Source organism: Neopsephotus bourkii, unplaced genomic scaffold (genome assembly GCF_033783945.1).
Source record: "Neopsephotus bourkii isolate Nb327-2 ecotype Australia unplaced genomic scaffold, CSIRO-AGI_Nbou_v1 NB_1542, whole genome shotgun sequence".
Classification (NCBI taxonomy): Eukaryota; Metazoa; Chordata; class Aves; order Psittaciformes; family Psittacidae; genus Neopsephotus; species Neopsephotus bourkii.
Window position 1 is genome coordinate 5021794 of NW_026902018.1, and position 12822 is coordinate 5034615.

At 53.2% G+C, this 12822-nt stretch overlaps 1 long non-coding RNA gene across 1 annotated transcript; it reads right to left on the reverse strand.

Annotated features, from left to right (window-relative positions):
* Positions 1–8: 8 nt before the first annotated feature.
* On the reverse strand, positions 9–5076 carry LOC133221647 (uncharacterized). Its single transcript, XR_009728039.1, has 2 exons — positions 3827–5076; positions 9–337 (listed from the first exon to the last, which is right to left on the reverse strand). It is a non-coding gene; the product is annotated as an uncharacterized LOC133221647 (long non-coding RNA).
* Positions 5077–12822: the final 7746 nt, after the last annotated feature.

Genomic DNA, 12822 nt, shown 5'->3' on the forward strand with positions numbered 1-12822 from the left:
TAAGCCACTGGTTGGGGTTTGGGTTTTTTTTTGTTTTGTTTTGGGTTTTTTTTTCCCAGTGCCCTGTTTGTACAGTCTAAATAAAATCTGCCTCCACTTACAGTATTATTTGTTGTCGTCAGTCTTAAAACCTTGACACTATCAGCAGAGTGTTCAGGTCCTGGCTCTGTCACTAGGATGCCCTGTCTGGTGTGTGAATGAGCGCGCCAACAGAAGTTTCCCAGAAGCAAAGGAAGAATTAAGCAGGAGAAAAGGCTGGTGCCAGGCTGAATGCTGCTCTCCTGGTTCCATCGTCATGCCTCTTCTCTGACTATGCTGCTCTGCTCCGGAGGCTCACCTGGAAGAGATGCATCTCTGGTTATACAGATTACTGCTGGCTCTTCCTCCCTCACGCCCGACACTTCAGTGCTCCTCCTCTCCCTCTGTTTAATGCTGCTGTTTTGCTGAGGCTTCCAAAGGTCTCTGTAGAAACCATGACCTTTTTACTGTGATACCCTTGACTCTGCTTGTAAGAATGACCGTGTTATGTGTATGGTTTGAACTAGCTTATTGTTTCATAAGGTGTATGGAGGGGGAATGGCTGGCATGGCAGCCACTGGTGAAAGGTGGCAGTATAAGAAGTCAAAAATACCTGCTTGTGCAAGTAAAAACCAGGAGGTCATTTTGCCTTTTTACAATCAATCCAGCTCAAGAACAGCACTAGCTAGAACGTAAGGGGGTTGGGTGGGTTTTTTAAGTACTTGGGATCACTCAGTTAAATCATTCACAGTGTGTTAAAGCTTGAGCTGATCTCGTGGAGCAGAGAAACTTCAGAGGAACGTCAGAAGCTCAACTGCTGCAAAGGAGAAGTCTAAAAAGCTTGTGTGGTTTCCCTGGGCTCTGTAGGTGTGTTCACAGCCTGGTGCCTGGCTTCTCTGGAGTACAGATTTCCATCGGATGTTAATAAACGTTCACAGCCAACAATGCGTAGTGTCTTATCATCAGGTGCTCACATTTGTCAGGTACAGTTCAGGAAACCAGTAGTAGTTCAAATACCTGAGCAAGAACAGGTAAGGTGCGTGCAGGAGGCTTCATACCCATTTCAGAGTACTCTGGAAACCTTCAGCTTGCCAGCAGAAGCACTACCCCACTGCTGCAGCTGCTTCCCATGCTGCCTACAGTAGCTCTTGCTTTACTATTAACAGCAAAATCAAGTGTCCACAGCTACACCAGACATGCTTCCTACCAGCTAAATACCAGCCCCCTGTTTGGGGCAAGATTACTTGTTCTGGTAACATCCAGGCTTCTCAGACACCAAACTGTAGCACCTACACACAGTGGGGGATGAAGTGGTTTCACAGCCAGGGGCTTGGGGGGGAAGTTTGAAATACTTCTGTGTGGAAGAATCTTATTTGTACCTCAAATACATCCGGTGTCACTAAGTACAAAGCTGCACCGCTTCACATTGATGTGAGGCTGCAACAGTGTACATTCCCTTGTTTCACTGCAACTTCAGCAATTACTCCTTTCGACAGGCTGCTCACGTGCTTTACCGTGGCACACGGCACTTACCATTATTCCACGTTCCACAGCTGCAGTGGGCTGCAGGGACGCTGAGCAGTCTGCGTTTTAACACGCAGCTGCTGCCCACCCTTGCACAGAGCCCCAGCAGTGCATGGTGTCCATCACCAGCGCTGGCTCTACCCTCCCTCTCCAGCTTCCTTCCCCTGGCACTGACTCCCAGGTAACTTCCCAGCTGGGGACCACTGCTCTCAACACCCACTTTCTCCCCTGGCGCTGCTGTCCCCTCGCTGCAGGCAGGGCTCGGGTTTTGTCCTTCAGCAACAGCCACGTTTCCTCAGCACAAAGCCCAAGGTAACAAGAAGCAGGCAGGCTCTGGGGCTGGGTTTGTTTCGGGCTTACCCGCACACAGGCTTTCACTGATTTAAACTGGAACTCGCTCAGCTACGTCACTCCAACAACAGGCAGAGTAAGCTTTAATTTCTGCTGGGTTTACCTGTTTGTCTCATGTAATTAAAAGGTGTTATTTCTAAACCAGTGCAATAACAACCACCCCTTTAGATTCAACCAGAGGTATCCCTGTTTGAGCTTATGCCGGTAGGAAATAGGCTTAAATACACTCAGATAAATGCTGCCACAGCAAAAGAACACTTTTCCTTGTAATTTCTGACATGACTTACAACAGTGTGAGTTGTGCACACAGGAAAGCTCTCCAGGTTCGTACCCACTGGCGGGGCCAGCTCACCTTGGGGCAGCTGTAGCGGGTTCTGTCCCCTACACTGTCCCCTCTGCCTTTTTTTAGAGGGCAGATCAGCTGCTCTGCAGCAGCTGTTAAGCCACAAGTCACAGCTCAGAGTGGTAAGGTAAAGCAGTTCCAAGTTCAGGTTACCTTAATACCCCAGGCTGCAAACTGTGGCATCACTGTGCAAACAGCTGAGCCCTCCTGCAGCAGGACTGTGATTGCAGCAGGGACTGGCAGGCAGCAGGGGAAGAAACCATCACAGCTGTCCCAGAGCGAGCCTCCTGCTACGAAACCTGAGCTCCAAGAGCTTGCACACAGCCAAAGCTGCACCAGTTACTGTAAGTCACCAAGAGAGTGTTGTGTGCCCCCCTGCAGTCAGGTTATCAACACACTGCTCCCAGTGGACCACCCTGCACAGGAGCAGCCAGGCAGTTCAGCACCCACCACTGTGACTTGGACTCATCTCCGCTTCACGGGGCTCCTGCCTCAGACTGGCATCACCTTTGGGAGCTAAAAGGTGAGCTACTGCCCCTGCTCGGTGGTGGGATGGCCGCTATCCATGAGGAGACAGCAGCCCTCAAGTGCAGACACAGCCTCACCTGCAGAAGATGCCCTCCATGCTGCTCCCAAGGCAGGCGGCGGAATGAGAGACACAGAGAATGAAGGCAGTGCTCTCCTCAGATGACCTTCCCAGCACCTGCTTGCTTCATTCCAGGCATTTTGTAACCAGAACCCTCCCTGCACGAGTTACCAGTCTAACCCGCCGCTGGCGCACCAGACAATCAGGATCAGAGCTAAATCTGGGGTATCCGCAGGGAACCGATTCCTGCTCTGTGCGTCCTGGCTGGTCCAACAAGGGCAGCTGAAAGTCAGCGCTGAAAAATCCTTCCCTTGTGATCTTGCATTGGGTCTACAAACCAAGCATTAAAGCCCAAGAGAAAAGCGTGGATCACAGGCACTGTTAACACCCCTCCACTGCACTGTGCTTCCCAACCTGTGCTATCTAATGAATCCTCTCCAGGCCTGGGGGCAAAAAGAGCTCTTGCTGCCATGGCAGAGGGTGGTGGGGCAGGAAGGCAGCGCTGGACCCGCTACTTTGCCTTCCCTGGCTGACCCTGCACCCGAGACCCAACTGACTGAAGGGAGCACTGAGGCAGAGGAGAGGATGCTCTTTGAAAGGACAGAAGGGGCTGACATCAGTGAACAACAGGAGCTGGTTTGCAGCTCTTGGCACCTGACTCTTGCTCAGCCCATCACCGCTCGGCAGCCAAACCAGGCAACAAGGCCCCAGGTTGCTCCTGACACAAGTGACAAAGGAGCCAGGTCTCGGAGCACACTGGCACTGTCCTGAACTTGTCATTAGAAACATAAGAATTAAACTTGCCCATTTCTCATTACTGTAGCAACAGCCCCCTGTGTTTCTAGACTCTAATGCCACTCTATGTTACTTTACTAACGTGATCTGGATGATGATGCAGTTCAGGGACTCTCTGAGACTTCCGCACGCTGAATCCATCTCTGTAATCTTGGACCGGCTACTTTTTGCCCTCATGCTGTGACCAGTGACATCATTAATCCACTGACCTTGAAGAGAAACAGCTTTTCTCTTTCCAGGTATCGCAGCTGGTGATCTGGCTCCCAGTCTGCAGTGATGGCTGATAGCCACACAGCCCGGGGCTGGCTTCCTGCTGAGCCCCCAGCCTTAAGGCCCTGCGCAGGACAAAGGAAATGTAATCCATCAGACTGGTCATCTTAATGTGAGAAAGAGCCATATCCCTCAAAGATCAAATACCTCCCGCTGTGCATGGCTACCTGGAATAGCTGTGGTTATGCAGCACTTTGGGGAATGAGATCTAAAATTAACAAAGATAATTTCCTTGCAAGAAATAGCATCTTGGCTCCATAAGGCACATCAGGGTGAGCCAGAAATGGAAAGGCTAAAACTGGGATTCTGCTGAATGGGCTAACACAGGCCTGACCAATGCCGCAGGGTATCAGCACTATTGGAAACCTCTGACCAAAATCATCCCAAACGACAGGATGGATCCCAGTAGCAACAAAAAGGTCACTTCCAGTACTCTGCAGCAGCTCCTGCCTGTATGAGGGACCCACCTTCACCATCATGAGTGACCATCTAATAGAGGCAGAGGTAAGGTGATGGGATGGCAACAGCTCTCCAGCCAGAGGGATATGGTGCTGGGTTTCTAGCCACAGTTTGTGCTGTGCAGCAGTGGTAGCCACAGTTCTCCACAGCCGTGTTTGTGGCATCAGTGCTGGCCTAAATTTGAACTGGCAAAAATAAAGACACATTGGAGAGCAACCTAGGAACAGAAAGCGTGCACAGGGCAGTGAGGATGTGGGGCTTTCATCCATCAGGCCTCCCCCAGTGCACTGCTCTGATTTCACACTGCAGTCCTGCAGCCCAGTGGCAGTGCAGCACTGAAACAGCCAGAGAACAAAGGGGAGGAAGGAGGTGATGTACCTGGAGAAGAACAGGCTGGTTGAACACCCCTCCCTGCTGCCAAATGCGCTGTGGGCTCTGTAGTCATCACCTGAAACAGAACCACAGTCTGTGCTCCTCCAAGAGACAGTCCCTGCTGGGAGCGTGTCAGGGCAGTGCTGGGGCAGTGATTTACAGTGCAGGGACCCACCTCGGGAGCTGCTGACACCGCACCCCACTCTACCTGGCTCCTTTCCCTTTCTTCACCATTCAAGCTACTTGTTGATGCTTGCTATAGCCTGAGAACCTGACGCAGGTATCGACCCCGTGAGGAGTGCAGGCAGGGTTTGGGCAGAAAGGAGGAAAGGTCCCGCAGTAACCTTGGGGTGCAGGTCGGGCAGACACCACACACGGCTGCCACCTCACGCCAAGACACCTTGACACGAGGGGTGCCTTCCGGTCCAGCTCCAGCCTGGCAGAGACCGAACAGCTCCGAGGCAGCCCCATCTCCCCAGGGCCGCAGGAGCTCCCTTGCACGTTCCAGTGCACACACATCCTCCCCATGGCAAGCGGCTCGCCCTGGGTAACCCCCTCCTCCTCCGCTCGCTTTGCTGCCAGGGTCCCTCCCCAGACACGAACGGCTTCAGCCCGGACTTGCCCCGGACGCAGCCTCCATCAGCACCCATGCAGGCCCCATCACGCACACTCTGGCTCCAGGCACGCCGCGGGAGCTGCGCCCCTCGCACGCATCCATCACAACGCGGCCCGGCCTGGGGTGCTCCCGCGTTCTCCATCCCCCTGGGACACCCTCCCGGCCCGCACAACCCCGGCAGCAGAGCCCCTGCAGGCTGCCCCAGCTGTCCCCTCGCAGGTCACACGCAGGCACTGGGTGGCACTGTGCCACTGCCGGTGCAGCGCCCGGCTCCATCCTCCTCCTCCTCCTCCTCGGGGTGCCGGGAGGAGCCCCCAGCAAGGCCTCTCCTCCCGGAGCGCAGCCACGGGTTAGGGATGGATGCCCGGGGACCCCAGGAGCCCATGGGGAGGTGACCCCGGTGCCCAAGCAGGGGGTCCCGCTGCCCCCCTGCACTGCTCTCCTTCCCCCCCACGGTTATGTTTTCATTACCGTGGTAAAAGGAGATCAACAGCATCTTTACAATATGCCCCTCCATAAAACTAATAGGGCAGGCAATTGGGATGGCCCTGTGAAGTACTTTATAGTCTGGACTCGAGGAGTTCATGCTGCAACCCACAGGCTGTCCCAACCCCAAATCCCAGGAATCACAGCACTGTTTCTCCCCACTGTCCCCACTTTTGGGCTGGGAGCAGTGTGAGGACAAGGACAGTGCCCTGATACCAGTCTGCTTTTGCTTGTCTCCTGTCACCCAGAGCCCCTCTCAGCTCCAATAGCACAAGGCTGGTAGGAGCATCCATAGGGATCAGGGCTGCTTCTTTCCAGGGCACCCTGACAGCTGTGCCCTGGTTCTGAGAGCTTTTAAGGCACCACAACACAGCTATGCACTGATTCCAGGAGCTTCTACATGACCAGGGTGACCCAAGGGCCAAGCCGCTGGACCCAGCTCCACTTCTTTATCAACACTTTGCCATTTGCTTCATTTACAATTGAAAGGCAAAGGCCAGGCTCAGGCTCCCAGGAGCAGGCAGCCCTTATTGACACCATGATGGCAATACCCGCTCCGCTCTGCACAAGCCCCTTCGCTCCACATGGACACACCGTGTTTGCTTGGGGAGCTGGAGGTGATGCATCTGGTGTAACCCGGAGCCCCATTCTGGAGGGTACCCGGTGGGGTCTGAGGGACTGGGTTTGCCTCACACAGTGCCAGGAGCAGACAGATCTCAGTGGTACACTCCAAAGGAGTCCTGCCTCCGGCAGTGGCTGGGTGGGTGACCATGAGGAAAGCAATAGGCAAGGGATGCAGCAGCTGCCTGCCTGCCTGCCTGCTTCCAGGTGTGTAAAAGCAGCCCAAGAGGTTTCCTTTAATCGCTCCCCCGACACATGAGACCTTCCAGGGGAAATCAGCACAAATGCAACATCAGTGGCACCAAGGGAATGGACCCTGAATGACTCAGAAGGGGGTGATTTGTTTGCTGAAATCCTCTCTTCAGTTGCCACCTATAGCTCCAAGCCTTGACAAACAGTTGGGAAAAAGAATCTCTGCTGAAAATCAATGCTCTTTAGAGGTAAGAGCTAAAGATCCTCCAAGGAATATAGTGTTGGGAAATAAAATGGAGGAGACTGTTCCTCTGCCATTAGGGCAGAAGACAAACGGGAGATGGGAAAGCAAAAGGTTTCCAGGTCTCCATAAAAGTCAGAAAGGAGACAAAGAGCCCATTTCTCCCTTCTGAGGTTTATTGTCTTTAATCTCTCTCTGCCTTAGTGTCCCGACCTACCCTACAGACCTACAGAGTCACATCCAGACGTGCTGAAATGCTCAACTACCATTTGTAAAATAACTGAGGATCCCCAGAGCCATGCCATGTTACTGCACATCCCTTCGGATGAAGGATGATGATCCTACCAGAGCCCGAACCGCTGGCAGACGGGCTCTGTGCTCCCAGACAGGTAACATCAATTGTGCTGGTCAGGGGCAGCGACACCAGAAATGCCCCCAGCTCCTCACAAAGAGGTTCCTCCTCAGATTCATTTGATATCAGACCATATTCACTCCAGATAATTCTGTAAAGCAAATCCCAGCACTGCCATAGCTGCCCCAGTAACTGGCAGCAGAGCCAGGCTGTGTCCATGGTGAGACATGGTCCTGCCAGCATTTCTGCCATCTCCACCACCACTTCGGTGATCTAACAGGGTGGGAGGGTTAAAACACACTGACCACCATGGCAGCGTCTTAGGACTAATGTTTCCTCAAGTACCTGGTTTTAAAGTTGGGACTAACTTCATTCGGACTCCACATCAGAGCTCCGTGCTGCCTCATGGGGGACAGAAGGACTGGACTGTCATTCCAGTTCCAAAGCCAGAAGTCTCCTCCTTTAATCCAAGGACAAGATTTCATTGCTAGGCACACGATAAGCTGCCCTGCCTACCTTCTATACTGCCCACTGACATTGGTATTTCAGACTAATTGCCACTCCATCATCTGATCCTGCCCAGCTGTCTAAAAACCCCAACATCCTGCGTGCCACTGGGACCTCTTTGTCAGAGGCTGTGAACTCATCTCCATCCAGCGGCAGGACGGATTGAACAAACTGAAGCAGTATTTTATTGCTGAAGCATAAACCATGGGAATAAACAAGCACTGAAGTGCTACTGATCATTAAAACCAGATGGGAGCCCATTTACTGCCTCCAACAGCGAGGTGCCACGGCTGCTCCGCTGAGGCCCCATTGAAACAGGAAACCCAGCACACCACTGGGGAGGTGCTGGATGGCAGTGGCTCAGGCAGCCCCTGCAATTCAGGCCTGGATTTGTCCACGCTGTCCTTTCACCACCACCCCAGCGACAAGCAAGGAGTGACAGAGCTTTTAGTCCTGGCTCCAGAAAGAGTCGCTCCTGCTAGGTTGTGCAAATGCTCTGGTGGGGACAAGCAGCCTGCCCAGGGCCAGTCCCACTGTCCAGGGGAGGTGGGATGGGGAGAATGACAGGGCAAACTGTCCATGCAGACATTGCATTTCAACAGTATTTGTTCAAATGTACAACAGAGAATTATCCCCGGTTCTGGGCACCCCATGCAGTTCAGCTCCTGGACAGTGGATTAGCCAAAGCAGCCCAGGTCTGATCTTACTTCCTTATCAACCACTGCTGTCTGGCCAAGTACCATGGTGAAAAGAAGCCAGGGGCTATTTCCTCTCCTTCCTAATCAATGCAGCCACCACAGATAAGCATGCAGCAAAAGCACTCCCAAAGTCTGGAGCACTGGAAACTGCCCTTCAGAAATGGCTCCATCCCGAGCATGCTAAGCTCACCCCCCTGCCTAGACTGAAGCTTTGCACCTTTGTCTCCAAGTCTGGTCCCCCCGTGCAGGGAGCCCCCTCAGCAGCCTCAAACCAGAGCACTGCATGGGGTCAGGGCTGGATTCCCCCCCACTGCCCCTGAGAGGGGATGCAAATGGAGCAGGAGACTGCTGGAGAAGCAGAGGCAGACAGATGCTTTTACACTTCAAAGGAAGCGGGGCCCTGAGAGGCTTTCAGGAATACGCACAAATCGATAGACTCTTTTTAAACACCAAGCACATTTGCTCAAGTGTGAAGCAATTAGTCCCTGAGGATGGAGGCAGGACAGGGCCATTAACAGACATACGGGCAGGATGAAGAGAGGGATGAGAACCATGCAGCAGGCTCCACATGGGACTGCCAGCCCAGCCTGAGGAGTTGAGAAACTCCTGGCCTGGCCTGGCTTTCTCAGCCATGATTTTCAAAATGCCCTTGTGTCCACAGGGGCTCTCCAGGGAGCTCATTGGTGTCATTCACCCTGTGCCAGCACAGTGCTCAGCATAGCCCTGGTAAACAGGGCAGTTTTGAACACATCCCCTCCATTGCTCAGTTGTTCACTGACTGGGGATAGCCAGAAGGATGCAGGAGGGCAGATTTACACTTACCTCGTCTGCAGCAACCCTCACTTCCCCTTCACCTGAGTTCTGCTGGGTAGTGCCTAAGCTGCTCTGGACAGCTCTGTCTCCACAGGGCCCCTTCTAGATGGTAAAACAGAGCCAAAACCAGATTGTGGGTGAGCAGAGAGCTGTCTGTCCAGCATGAACAGAGCCAGCAATGGGGATGGACCCCATGGTGTGACAGGAATCAGGCCTGACTCATCCCCTCTGCACCACCATTTCCATACAGATCTACCCTTAATGCACCATCTCCCAGCAAGGATATTATGCAGAGAGAGCCCACACGCCAGCTGCTGTGCTTCACATGTACAGTCTTACTGTCCAATGAGAGGCAGAGGTACCAAAACTGAGCAATGCTCTATGCCTGGCTGCACGACCCATGGTGTGCCTGTCCCATAGCGTGAGCCACCTACCCCCATTCGCCTTTGTGGAGGCACAACATTTTCCATCTTCAATAAAAACAGGAGAGGAAGAAATGAAAATCTCAGCATGTCCCCAAAGAGCTGCAGGGGATGGAAATGAAACCCATCCATTACACTCACCGAGCAGGGCGCTGTCTGGACAGGAACACTGTAGTTGTACACCTGCACATCCAAAGGAAACAAATGGAGTATTAGAGAAGTGCCAGAGGCAACCCAGCCGCCCGCAGCAAAGCACTTCATGCCATAAACCACACGCACAGGACTTGGAAAAACAAGAAAGGAACAGCACTAACCCAAGCTGAGCAGCAAGCCTGTTCCTCACAGCTGCAGCTCCTCTCCTCACCCCTGCACTGAAGGATTGCTGCAGCCTTGGTTAAAATGTTGTCTGACACTGGGGCAGGTCTGGAGACCTGGAGCCTGGGCAGCTCCCACCGTGTGCTGGGAGGAGCAGGGCTGCAGAGGAGATGTGCTTTCCCCACTCTCTTCACCCCATCCTCTGAGCCTGCAAGCAGCTGCGTTGCCCTCCCTGGGCTCCTCTTGCTCAGGTTTGCTGCGATGTCTCGAAGCCACACATAAACCCTTGCACATCTCTGCAAAGCGTGACAGTGAGAGCACCTTACCTGGAGCCGCCGGGGCACAGGCCATCAGCACACCTGCTCCTCACAGCCAGGGGAACCAAGAGCCCTGGAGAAACAGGCAGAAACAGGCGCACCCTGCACAGCCACAACCAACCCGCACCGCAGCACAACAGTGCCTCTGTGCACCGCAGGAGCCCAGCCAGCCTCTGCGTGGGCTTTGGGCAGCATCACCCAGGGCACAGGGGGAAAGTGCAACAGAGCACCCCCATCCCCACACTCTGGGGCAAACCCTTTGTCCCCCTACCCCAGCTGGCCCCACAGTCTCACCCCCTTTCTGCTCTTGGTCGTTTACAAGCAAATAGAGGCTGGGGGGAGCAGGTCAGTGAAGCCACCTGCACCCCACACATTTGGCCACTGATGAGCGAGGAGAGGGGCTGACAGCTGCTGCAGCTCCCAGGCAGGAGGTATTTGGCTTCGTGCTGGTCCAGCCCCACATGGCAGGAGGCTGCTGTTTGCTGTTGTCAGCCAAATGCTGCATCCCCCCTGCTAAGAGGCTCGGCATGGGATCCCAACCTGGGGCTTGGGAATTAAGTGGCTTTTAAGCTCTGCAATAAAAACCCATTTGACCTGAAGAATGTTGTTATTCCTGGAAGGGGGTTTGCACTGCTTGTTTGGATTTGCTTAAGATGACCCAGTACATATGTTAGCCAAGGAAATGCACTGCAGGAGTCTCCTGGGAGGCTCACCAAGGACCAAACAACAGGCACCCCCATGCTGGGCAGTCAAGTCAATCCAAAGGAAGCAAGAGTCCAGCTCAGCCTGGCTGTCCAGCTACAAGGCAATTCAAGTACCCCAGCCCACCTGGGCCTGGAAACACTGCTCTCCAGAACATCCTCACCCCTCTCTGCAGGCAAGCATCTTCCCAGGGCCCCACTGAGCTCCCGTGGGGACAAGCAGACCCTGCCCCCACCACACACATGAGCCCTTGCTGCTGACACCTGGCGCTGCAGAAGGTGCCAGAGAGCGGTGCTCCCTCCCAGACTGCTCTGATGGCACCAGGCAGTGAGGCTGGCTTTCACCAGCTGAGCACATCCCAGCACCTGGGAAACAGATAACTCTTACTGAAACCAGCTGGTGGCTTCTCCAGCAGAACCAGAGGGTGACCTGGTGAGTACAAGAGCAGAGATCTTGTACCTGGGCCAGGCCAGAGGGCTCCTGACCCCCAAGAGGATTTGCCATATCTTTTAAGCACAGGGAAACAGCATCACAGGTGGCTCTCCTGAGCCTGCAGCTGCTCTCTGGGATGCGGCTGTCTGTGGAAGAACGGCAGCGATGGCAAAGAGCATTTTCCTGCCATTCCCATCTGCACCAAAGCAGTGTCAGACAAGGCTTAAGGCTGCAAAAACCAGTAGGAAAAACAGAAATAAATCAGGATCTTCATTTCCCATAGGAAATTTACCTAGATCCCATTTATAGTTCATTTGCCCTCATCCTTATGTAACTCCTCTGCAGGAGAGGAGCAGAAAACACAGAGAAAATAAACAATTTGCTGCAAAGGATTAGTGCAAGAGTCTGAGTCACATCTAGCCGTGCAAGCAGATAACCTGGGGCTCACTGCATACACTGAGAACAATGACCACTGAGATCAACAGCATGTCATGCATGTACAAACTGGCCTCAGGTAGCATGACTAAAGGGGAGCCACTGGTGTGCTGGAAAAAGATGCACAGAAAACACACTTTGGAGTTTATTTTATTGCTCTTAATGGCCTGCCTTCCGCGTGTCTCATCTCCTTTTATTGGAGCTGTCAGAGGCATTACATTATCTCACATGCGTGCAAAACCAGCGTTTCAGTCGAGCTCATGCAGAGTTTTAAATGCCACAGCTGAAGACAAGAAGACAGTGGGAACTGCAGAGAGAGGAGGCGGCAGCAGAGTCCAGAGCACACACCTACGGGGGAGATTTCCAAAGGCTTCACAACGCAGCCAAGCCCCAGTCTCTAACCAGAGACAGGCGAGCGAGGAAAGCAAAGGTACTTTTCTAATGAGCCAGATGATTCACTGAGGAAGGGCAAGGAGTCCTGTTGCAACAGAAGGCTGATGAATAATTAATAGCTTGTCCTAGGTGCAAGGATAAGCCTTTTCCCCGGGTGCAGAGCCATTTGCCAAACCAGCTCTACCAACAGGCCCATGGGCAGCAGCACTCGCAAGGCTGCTCTGAAGGTTTGACAAGAAGATGACACTCATATTTGCACAGGAGTTTCTCTGTGCTGCCCAGTTCTCCTCAGTTACTCTTACCACAGTGTGGTTTTCACCCCCATTAGCACCCTGCAACAAAGGGAAATACAATCCAACTTTGAAGATAAAGGAACAGATCTACCAGGGGGATGTATTACTCTCTTGTCAGCATGGCACTTGCAGCAATCACGGCAGGGTACCAGGACTGCCTTGCAGAAAGCACCACCCCTGCACACAGGGCTCAAAGCACCTAACTCCCCAGCCACCTTTTCATCTGGTTTCCAAGATGTGCAAAACTGTAGTGGCAAAATGAACTACTA